General features: G+C 41.6%; 1 protein-coding gene across 2 annotated transcripts in view; it reads right to left on the bottom strand.

Annotated features, from left to right (window-relative positions):
* The window catches only part of MTFR1 (mitochondrial fission regulator 1), a 73,297-nt gene extending 61,570 nt beyond the window's left edge, over window positions 1–11,727 (bottom strand). Inside the window, exon 1 of one of the 2 annotated variants that reach the window (XM_025393758.1) lies at window positions 11,521–11,727. The gene's annotated coding sequence lies outside the window, so the exon portion shown is untranslated. The remainder of the gene's footprint in view (window positions 1–11,520) is intronic. The other variant, XM_025393759.1, reaches the window with a different exon arrangement.
* Window positions 11,728–12,054: the final 327 nt, after the last annotated feature.

The raw sequence follows: 12,054 nt of genomic DNA, 5'->3' as shown, positions 1-12,054 counted from the left end.
ACGTTACTTTCCTTTTATCATATAGGGACAGTAGATGAATGTTGTTTGTTTTCATTTTGTTTTTTTGAGATGGAGTTTCACCCTTATTGCCCAGTCTAGAGAGAAATGGCACGATCTCGGCTCACTGCAACCTCTGCCTCCCGGGTTCAAGCGATTCTCCTGCCTCAGCCTCCTGAATAGCTGGAATTGCAGGCATGAGCCACCATGCCCGGCTACAGCTTTTTTTTTTTTTAATGTCCTTACTTGTCACAATGTTTAGTTGTCAACCCTACATCAACCCACTATCCTACTTTTTTTTTTGACAGAGTCTCTCTCTGTCACCCAGGTTGGAGTGCAATGGCATGATCTCAGCTTGCTGCAACTTCTGCCTCCTGGGTTCAAGCGATTCTCATGCCTCAGCTTCCCAAGTAGCCAGGATTACAGGCGCGCACCACCATGACCAGCTAATTTTGTATTTTTAGTAAAGACAGGGTTTCACAATGTTGGCCAGGCTGGTCTCGAACACCTGACTTCAGGTTATCTACCTGCCTCGGCCTCCCAAAGTGCTGGGATTATAGCTGTTAGCCACTGCACCTGGCCCCTATACTACCTTTTGAAAATTAAACTTTGAAATTCAAGTCTAGGGACCACTGCTGTCCTTCACATCAGTCTATTTGATACTTAAGTCAAAACACTTTACCATACTATAAAACAAAATACAATATTCAATCTGTGGGTACAATTTACTGGTAGTGATTTAGAATTAATGTTCTATACTGTTCATGCAAAATTAAGTACACTGCTACTCCCAGTACCAGCACAGGATCGGACATACGTCATTTTTTCAGTCCACAAGCGAATAAATCTCATGACCTATATCACATCTCTCAACAAAAACAAAAACTAGTAAGAGGTCCATGAACACAGCCTAATCAAACTTGGCAAAAATTCTTTCAAGTTAATGCAATTTAGATATAAAATTAAACTTCTGAAGGACATTTTTAGATGTTATCTTCAAAAGAAGTTAGAGACAGAGGTCATATTCATATTTGAACTAAAGGCTGACACTTTCATGTGAGAATCTCTGAAATATAACCCCACAGTGACTGACAGAATATTTTAAGCAGCCACATGCAGATGAATTAAGTACTGAGGCATAAATTTTAAAACAATCTTTTGAAAACACTATTCAAATATCTTAAGTGATCCTGGGCTGGACATCAGTAGAAGCAAATAAAGTACTTGGAAGTCAACAATGACTAAAAATGTTACCCTTAGGCCCAAGGAAATGATGAAAAATCACTATAAAGTTGATGTTGATAAGTTGTGTAATAGTTACTGTCCCTTGCATATTATATGTATAAAAAATTGCCAGGCCAGGCACAGAGGCTCATACCTGTAATCTCAGCATTTTGGGAAGCTGAAGCAGGAGAACTGTTTGAGCCAGTAGTTCAAGACCACCCTGGGCAACATAACAAGACCCCATCTCTACTAAAGATTTAAAAAATTAGCTAGGCACAGTGGTACACACCTGTAGTCCCAGTTACTCAGGAGGCTGAGGCAGAAGGATCGCCTGAGCCCAGGAATTTGAGGTTACAATGAGCTATTAGTGCGTCACTGTACTCCACTCTGGGTGACAGAGTGAAACTGTCTCAAAACACAACATGACACACAAAAAAACTGTTTTACTGGAAGAACTCAGTAAATTATGCCTTTCTTCAAGGAGAAAGATGTTTAGTTTTTGAAAGCTGGTAAGGGTATTTACTGAAACATTATGGTGAAAGAGAAAATCCAAAGGCAAGCTAAATGACCATCAACAGGGAAATGGTTAAAATAAATTCAATAAATTAAATATGCCCATTCTAAGCTTATAGCCATTAAAACTACAAAGATACAGCTATACACGAAACAATTTTCATAATAAAATGCTGAATGAAAAAAGTTACAAACACGTATATGTAATTCCATTAAAAATAACTAAAAACCAATAAAGCGGTGAAATAGATGAAAAATTTGAAAACAAACCAAAACTTAACACTTACTGTATCTGAGGGCTTGGTGGTGAGACCCTCCACTTTTATTATACGCTTATGCACTCCTGTATTGTTTGTATGTTGTTGTTTTTTTCCCAGTAGGATATATGTACCACTTTTGTTTTTTTGTTTTTTTGTTTGTTTGTTTAGAGACAAGGTCTCATTCTGTCACTCAGGCTGGAGTGCAATGGCACCATCAGAGTTCACTGCAGCCCTAAGCTACCAGGCTCAAGTGATCCTCCTGCTTCAGCCTCCCAAGTAGCTAGGACTATAGGCATATCATCACATCTGGCATCACATCCGGCACATTTCATAATTTTTGGTAGAGATGGGGTCTCACTATGTTGCCCAGGCTGGTCTCAAACTCCTGGCTTCAAGTGATTCTCCCAGCTTAGTCCCCCAAATTGCTGGGATTACAGGCGTGAGCCACCATACCCAGGTAACTTTTGTAATTTTTCAAGACCAGTAACATTTTCTAAATTAAATAACTGACATCTAAAAAGTAAAAACATAAAAATTATTCTAATTTGGACAATCTAAGTAAATAATAAACGTTAGCAATATATAAACTTTGGGAACCCTTACAGGCTATACTAATATTTCTCAGACCTTCATACTTGCTTTATGAGTTTTGTCATATCTGGATGCTCTTAATGTTTTAATTTAAATTAAACTCTTTTTTTCTTTCTTTCTTTCTTTCTTTTTTTTTTTTATTTGAGACAGAGCCTTGCTCTGTTGCCCAGACTGGAGTGCAGTGGCACGATAACAGCTAACTGCAACCTCTACCTCCTGGGGTCAAGCGATTCTTGAGCCTCAGCCTCCCGAGTAGCTAGGATTACAGGTGCAGACTACCATGCCCAGCTAATTTTTGTATTTTTAGTAGAGACAGGGTTTCACCACGCTGGTCAGGCTGGTCTCGAACTGCCTGGTGATCGAGGTGATCCACCTACCTTGGCCTCCCAAAGTGCTGGGATTACAGGCATGTGCCACCGTGCCCAGTCTTAAATAAACTCATTTTTAAAAAATTAAATAAACTTAGCCTCTTGCCAAGCAATAATATTTAAGCAATCAAAGTTTGTTCCAGGATATACTTTAAAGTACTTAACTATACATTGTACTCCCTATCTGAGCCAAAACAGACAGAAAAGGATATCCTGACTAAAATAAATACAAAGTTGATTCTTGTTCCACCTAAAATCATCTCTTTAGGAAAGCAGTTTACCCTCCTGCCAGTACACATTATACAATTGTCCTTCAGTATCCACAGGGGATTGGTTCCAGGAACCCTGTGGATACCAAAATCTATAGATACTCAAGTGCCTTATATAAAATGGCATAGAAACAAGTCCTAGCTAGAGCAATCAGGCAAGAGAAAGAAATAAAGGACATCCAAATAGGAAAGGAAGAAGTCAAATTATCCTTGTTTACAGACGATGTAATCTTGTACTTGGAAAAATCTAAAGACTGTACCAAAAAACTATTAGAACTGATAAATTCAGTAAAGTTGCATGATGCAAAGTCAACATCCAAAACTCAGTAGCATTTCTATATGCCAACAGTGAACAATCTGAAAAAGAAATCAAAAAATGAATCCCATTTACAATAGCCACAAATAAAATTAAATACCTAGGAATTAACCAAAGTGAAATCAAAGTGAAAGATATCTACAATGAAAACTATAAGATACTGATGAAAGAAATTTAAGAGGGCCAGGGTGGTGGCTCATGCCTGTAATCCCAGCACCTTGGGAGGCCAAAGCAGGAGGCTCACTTGAGCTCAGGAGTTCGAGACCAGCCTGGATAACAAAGTGAGACCCACCTCTACAAAAAAAACGAAAAATTAAGGGCTAGATGTGATGGCTCACACCTGTAATCCCAGCACTTTGGGAGGCAGAGGCAGAGGCAGGAGGGTCACTTGAGGCCAGGAGTTCGAGACCAGCTTGTATTTTTGTACTAAAAAACACAAAATTTGCCGGGTGTGGTGGTGCACACCTGTAATTCCAGCTACTTGGGAAGTCAAGGTACAAGAGTTGCTTGAACCTGGGAGGCAGAGGTTGGAGTAAGCTGAGATAGCACCACTGCACCCCAGACTCCAGCCTGGGCGACAGAGTGGGACTTCGTCTCAAAAAAAATTAGCCAGGCATGATGGCACGCACCTGTAGTCCCAACTACATGGGAGGCTGAGGCAGGAGGGCCGCCTGAGCCCATGAGCTGTGATCATGCCACTGCACTCCAGCCTGGATGATAGAGCAAAACCCTGCCTCAAAAAAAAAAAAAAAATTAAAGGGGGCACACACACGGAAAAAATATTCCATGTTCATGAACTGGAAGAGTCAATATTGTTAAAAGGTTCATACTACCCAAAGCAATCTACAGATTCAATGAAATGTCTATCAAAATGTCTAACAAAATATCAATGACATCCTTCACAGAAATAGAAAACATAATCCTAAAAATTATATGGAACCACAAAAGACCCACGATAGCCAAAGCTATCCTGAGCAAAAAGAAAAAAAAACTGGACTTCAAATTATACTACAGGGCTATAGTAACCAAGACAGCATGGTCCTAGCATAAAAACAGACACATAGACCAATGAAACAGAGTAGAAAACCCAGAAATCAATCCATACATCTACAGTAAACTCATTTTTAACAAACATGCCAAGAACATACATTGGGAAAAGACAGTCTCTTCAAAAAATGGTGCTAGGAAAACTGGATATCCACATACAGAAGAATGAAACTACAACCCATCTCTTGCCATATACAAAAATTAAATCAAAATGGATTAAAGACTTAAATCTAAGACCTCAAACTATGAAACTACTACAAGAAAACATTGGGGGAAACTCTCCAGGACATTGGTCTGGGCAATGATTTCTTGAATGGCAGCCCACATGGGGTATTAGGCAATCAAAGCAAAAAAGGATAAATGAGATCACACCAAGTCAAAAAGCTTCTGTATAGCAAAGGAAACAATCAACAAAGTGAAGAGACAACCCATAGAATGGAAAAAAAATACTTGCAAACTATTCATCTGACAAGGGTTTAATAACCAGAATACGGCCGGGCGCGGTGGCTCAAGCCTGTAATCCCAGCACTTTTGGGAGGCCGAGGCGGGTGGATCACGAGGTCAGGAGATCGAGACCATCCTGGCTAACATGGTGAAACCCCGTCTCTACTAAAAATACAAAAAACTAGCCGGGCGTGGTGGCGGGCGCCTGTAGTCCCAGCTACTCGGAGGCTGAGGCGGGAGAATGGCGTGAACCCGGGAGGTGGAGCTTGCAGTGAGCCGAGATCGCGCCACTGCACTCCAGCCTGGGCCACACAGCGAGACTCCGTCTCAAAAAAAAAAAAAAAAAAAAACCAGAATACATAATTAGCTCAAACAATTCAATAGGAAATAAATTGAATAATCTAATTCAAAAATGGCCAAAAGATCTGAACAGACATTTCTCAAAAGAAGACTTACAAATGGCAAACAGGTATATAAAAAAAGTGCTCCCATCATCAGAGAAATGCAAATCAAAACTACAATGAGATACTATCTCACACCAGTTAAAATGGCTTATACTCAAAAGAGAGACAATAATTAATGTTGGCAAGGATATGGAGAAAAGGGATCCTCATACCCTGTTGGTGGGATTGTAAATTTGCACAACCACTATAGAGAATGGTTTGGAGGTTCCTCAAAAAACTAAAAATAGAGCTACCATATGACTCATCAATCTCACTGGTAGGTATAGACCCAAAAGAAAGGAAATCAGTATATTGAAGCGATATCTGCACTGCCATGTTTGTTGTAGAGCTATTCACAACAGCCAGGACTTGGAAGCAATTAAATAAATGTCTATCAACAGACAAATAGATAAAGAAAACGTGATACATATGCATAATGGAGTACTATTCAGCCATTAAAAAGAATAGGATCCTGTCATTTGAAAATAACATGAATGGAACTGGAGGATATTATGTTAAGTGAAATAAGCCAGGCAGAAAAAGACAAACTTCACATATTCTCACTTACTATGGGACCTCAAAATTAAAACAACTTAACTCATGCAGATAAGAGTATAAGGATGGTTGGCCGGGCACAGTGGCTCACACCTGTAATCCCAGCACTTTGGGAGGCCAAGGAAGGTGGATCACGAGGTCAGGCGTTCAAGATCAGCCTGGCCAAGATGGTGAAACCTCGTCTCTACTAAAAATTCAAAAAATTAGCTGGGCGTGATGGTGGGTGCCTGTAATCTCAGCTACTCAGGAGGCTGAGGCAGAGAATTGCTTGAACTCGGGAGGCGGAGACTGCAGAGTGAAACTCTGTCTCAAAAAAAAGAGTATAAGGATGGTTACCAGCAGTCTGGCCAACATGGCATAACCCTGTCTCTACTAAAAATACAAAAATTAGGCTGGGTACGGTGGCTCACACCTGTAATCCCAGCAGTTTGGGAGGCTGAGGCGGGCAGATCACCTGAGGTTGGGAGTTCAAGACCAGTCTGGCCAACATAGTGAAACCCCATCTCTACTAAAAATATAAAAATTAGCCAGGCGTGGTGGTGGGTGCCTGTAACCCCAGCTACTTGGGAGGCTGAGGCAGGAGAATCACTTGAACCCAGGAGGTAGAGATTGCAGTGAGACCAGATCACACCACTGCACTCCAGCCCGGGTGATAGAGCAAGACTCCATCTCAAAAACAAACAAAAAAAACCCAGAAGGATGGTTATCAGATGCTGCAAAGGACAGTGGGCAGGGGAGGTGGAGTAGGGATGGTTAATGCATACAAAAATACAGTTAGAATGAATAAGACCTAGAATTTGATAGCATCACAGGATGACAATAGTCAACAATAATTTATTGTACATTAAAAAATAACTAAAAGTAAAAAAAAAAAAAAAAAAAAAAACAAAAAAACTAAAAGTATAATTGGATTGTTTGTAACACAAAGAAAGGAAAAATGCTTGAGGTGGATACCCCATTTACCTTGATGTGATTATTACACATTATATGCCTGTATTAAAATATCTCACGTACCCCCTAAATACATACACATACTATGTACCCACAAAAATAAAAATAAAGATAAAATGGGCCAGGCGCGGTGGCTCACACCTGTAATCCCAGCACTTTGGGAGGCTCAGGTGGTGGATCACCTGAGGTCAAGAGTTCAAGACAGCCTGGACAACATGGTGAAACCCTGTCTCTCCTAAAAATTAAAAATAAGCAGGTCATGGTGGTGGACTCCTGTAATCCCAGCTACTCGGAAGGCTGAAGCAGGAGAATCACTTGAACCTGGAAGGTGGAGGTTGCCGTGAGCCGAGATCGTGCCATTGCACGCCAGCCTGGGAAACAAGAGAAAAACTCCATCTCAAAAAAAAAAAAAAAAAGATAAAATGATATAGTATTTCCATATAACCTATACACATCCTCTCATATACTTGAAGTCATCTGTAGATTACTTAGAATACCTAATATAATGGAAACAGTTGTCTATTGTTTTATTTGTATTGTTTCTTGTTGTCATATTGTTACTTTATCATTGTTTTTTCAAATATTTTCTATCTGCGGATACAGAACCTATGAATCCAGAAGGCCGACTGTATATCAAATCAGTATTTACTAGTATGTAAGAAATCCATTTCAAAAAGTAACTAAGGGAGGAGGGGGAAAAAAATTAATAAAGTATCTTAGAGCTATGATAGCCTCACCGCACTCCAATTTGGCAACAAAGTAAGAAAGACTCTGTCTCTAAAAAAAATAAAATATCTTAAAGGTTTAAAAAGATCTTAGTTATACTGCTTTATATACATTAATATGTATATTACAATGTATGTTTTTTCAATCATGGAGACTTAATTTAACTTTCCTGTTTAACTTGTCTGACTGTTTACATTTTAACCGCAACCAACTCACACTAGTCAACTCCAGCTGTATAAATTATCTGTTAAATGATATCTCCCGGTGGAGTGGGAGCAGAAAAAAAATCTTTTTAATGATATCAAACATTTACACAAAACAATTTATTTGCTAAAAATGACTTGCAGATTGACTGGCTGACAATAACTTCAGTATCATAAAATGAAGGAATTGTTTCAGAGGTGGCATGTTCTGGTCCCTGAAACAGCAGCCCTGAGTGCTCTCCCAGCTGTCATCTTTTTCATTTTACTAGCCACTCTGAAGATTTTGAGAAGAGCCATGTAATTAAGAAACCTATTTGCAACTTAATATAACAAATGATTTATATCCCTAATGAATATAAAGTACTTGCAAATAAAGAAACGAATGATCAAAAGCCCAATGGAAAAATAGGCATAGTACATGAGTAGGCATTTTACAAGTAGAAATACAGATGGAAAATAAAATGTGAAAAATGTCGAACAGTAATCAAATAAATGTTAACTAAAACTGTTATCACCTTTTCTCCATCATCAGTGGTTATCTTCAAAGGGTAGGATTACAGGGTCTTTTTTTGTTGTTGCTTATCTAAATTGTGTAATTTCTATCAATAGTATCTAATAAGTATATAAAAGAATAGTTCAGTAGCTGGGCGGTAATTACCACTTCAAAGAACAGTGATACAGTAATAACTCATCACCAACTCATCACCAGGATGGCCCAAGAAAACAAACCCATGGAAAATGAAGTGTATCATCACTTCAAAACCTACTATAGGCCGGGCATGGTGGCTCACACCTGTAATCCCAGCACTTTGGAAGGCTAAGGCAGGTGGATCAACTGAGATCAGGAGTTCAAGACCAGCCTGGCCAACATGGTGAAACTCTGTCTCTACTAAAAATACAAAATTAGCTGGGCGTGGTGGCATACACCTGTAATCCCAGCTACTCGGGACATTGAGGCAGGAGAATCGCTTGAACCCGGGAGGCAGAGGTTGCAGTGAGCCGAGATCACGCCACTGCATTGCAGCCTGGGCAACAAGAGTGAAACTCCATCTCAAAAAAAACAAAACAAAACAAAACAAAATCCTACTACATACCATGCTCTTTTCTCTCTTTCAGGCTGTTTTCTTTGTCTAGTTCTTTCCTCATATCGATAAATTTGCCAGTTCCCCATGTCTATTTCCTTTATGTTTATCAGGTCAACCCACTGCTAATCCTTTCACATAGCTGGTAAAGCCACCTTTGACAGTACCAGCTATCTTCCTGTATCTATCTTCTCGTAAGATGACTTTGATCATGTCACTTCTTTGCTCATTAAGTTTAAACTCTTTAAATGTGGCGCTCAAGTTCCTTCACAAAGGAGTCTGACCTGACTTCTGGACTTCTAAATTACTCCTATCCAGTAGGATTCCTAAACTCCAAGCTAATAGGCCTTCTCTACTGTCCTTTGAATAAGTAGAGGAGGCCCAACTGTTTCTATCTCATTCCTTATTCATCAAACACTATTTGGATGAAGATGCTGTCTTAGTAGTTTAAGATTGGGAGGATGAAGGATACAAAATGAAATATTTAGTATTAATATCCAATATAAGCTATGTGCTAAAGGAGTGGTAGACACTATTCATTGATGTATATTTTCCTTTTCCCTTTAACTGGTCACATATCAAAGAATAAAATGTTTATTTTACTTTTTTTTTTTTAAATACAGTGTCACACTATATTGCCCAGGCTGGTCTCAAACTCCTGGTCTCAAGGAGTCCTCTTGCCTCGGCCTTCACAAAGTGCTGGGCTGAGCCATGCACCTGGCCAAGAATAAAATTTTAGTACTTGTATTTGTTGAACTATGTCTTCTCAGGACATTAAATTTAGTTGTAATAATCTTTAACTTTTCAAAGAACAAACATACCTCTCTCACTATTGTTTGTATTTGTGTAAATTTTCAGGTTTTTTTTTTTTCCATTACTGATCTGTAGCTTAACAGAAATAATTTTCTACAGCAGTTCCATTTATTCCACAACTCTTAGGACATTCAGTTACAGTTAAAAGAGCAAGAACTTTGCAATGACAAAGGCCAAGATTAGCATTCTGAATTCTATGCCCCACCCCTGTTTTTTCAGCAGTGTGACTTTAAGAAAATTGTGACCTCTCCAAATTTCTTTCCCCTAACTCTAACACGGGGATAATAATACCTACTTCATAGGGTTATTGTAAACATTAAATGAGTAAGTGGAAACTACTTCATAGTCCTTGATATATACTAAGAACTCTACAAATAGAAATTATCAATACAATTATTACTATTCAACAGCAAGAGCACTACTGTCTAGAGTATCTGGTAACTCCGATTTTGAAAACCTGAGCGCAAGATAATGAGACTCACTGTAGCAGTTACCTAAATTCTGGTAGTACAAACTAAATAAGCACTGTCTACACTTTAATATGTCCCTTATTTTACTTGACCCCTCTAGAAAGCAAGTTATTATACGTATGATTATTTATCATGACAGAGCATAGAAATATATAAAATAACTGAAATGATATAATGTCTGGGATTTGCTTCAAAATAACCCAGGGTAGCCGGGTGCGGTGACCCCCGCCTGTAATCCCAACACTTCGGGAGGCCAAGGAGGGAGGATCGCTTAAGCCCAGGAATTCAAACACAGCCTGAGCAACATAAGGAGACCCCAGCTCTACAAAAGGGCGGGGCGGGGGAGAAGTTAGCCGGGCTTAGTGACGCCTGCCTGTAGTCCCAGCTAGCGGGGAGGCTGAGGCGTGAGGATCGCTGGGGCCCAGGAGGCGGAGACTGCAGTGGGTCGAGATCCCGCCACTGCACTTCAGCCTGGGTGACAGAGATCCTGTCTCAAAAACGCAAAATAACCCGGATTAGGGGAGCAAGGCTGCCCATGTATTGATAATTACTGAAACTGGGTAATGAGTACAGTGAATTCCTTATATCGTTTGTTCAATTTCTCACAGTTTGAAGATTTCCATAATAAAATGCTGTTGTTAATGCCCAAAGGCCGGCTTTGGGGCTTCCTGCAAACTCTGGTTATGGTCAGAAGATACACTGGTAAGTTTTAGGAGGCGAAAAGTGACACAGCAACCACGCGAAGCTGGTTAAACTTTCCGGCAGACCACCGAGCGCACTGTTCCTCTCGGACGCCGGCCTGAGTGCACCCGCGCAGTAGGGCTCCCGAGCCCGGGAAGGGCGCAGCCCCCAAGGGAGCCGCTGCGAAGGGCGGTCGCCCCAGGACCGCCGCCTGGCGGCTGGCGCGGGAAACGGGGGTCCGAAAGATGGACCGAAGGTCGGGGGAGGAGGCAAGAGGCATAGGGGTAGATAGGCGGGTGGGCGAGTCTCAGCCTTCAGGGCAAGTCAGCCGACTTCCCTCGGCTTCTCCGGAGCCCCGGACCCACGCGCCCTCAGCCGAGGCAGTCTCTGCCTCCCGGCCGCGGGGCAAACACCCAACCGGCCCAGGATCCCGCCGGTCTCCCTGCGTTCCCGAACCGAGCTCCTTCAGCTCCTGTCCTGATTCCAGGGCATCCCATGGCCGTCAGGCCTGGAGCCGACTTCATTACCCCATCGCCAACCGCTTTTCCGAGTTCCCACCCAACTCACCTCCGCCGCGCGGCAGCCAGCACCCGCTCCGGCTCCTCAGGCTTCCAGCTTGGCTGTCCCGTGGCATTGCTGCCAATCAGCCAATCCCCGCCCCAAGCCTGAGCCAGGCTGATCAATCAGCTGTTTCCTCAGGCTCGGAGGCGGGCACAAGAAACCCGGCGGAGGGCGCGGCAACCGCTCCGCAAGCCGGCTGCGGCGTTTCACAGTCGGTGTGCGCACGCGCCGAGCTCTGCGAGGGGGCGTGTGCTTTTGTGCGGACCTTGCTTTGTGCCTTCACTGTCCTGCCCTGGGAAGTGCTTTTGTCAGCTTCATGCTCTAGGGGTTTAGGGACACTCACATTCTAAATGTAGTCGCAGATGTGTATTACCTTGAAAGAGGCTGCGAGTCGTAAGCCTTTGTTAACCTAACATGTGGAGCCCATTTCACCGCACGCTGTAGGGACCTGTGTCCACCCGGCAGATATAATGCCTGTGCGGACCTCACATCAGGAGTGTTTCTCTTTAGGCAGAACAGGAGTGCGGGGATTACAAAGTG

Source organism: Theropithecus gelada, chromosome 8 (genome assembly GCF_003255815.1).
Source record: "Theropithecus gelada isolate Dixy chromosome 8, Tgel_1.0, whole genome shotgun sequence".
In the NCBI taxonomy this organism is placed as follows: Eukaryota; Metazoa; Chordata; class Mammalia; order Primates; family Cercopithecidae; genus Theropithecus; species Theropithecus gelada.
Note: the sequence above shows the minus strand (reverse complement) of the source record. Positions and strands in the feature narration are given on the sequence as shown.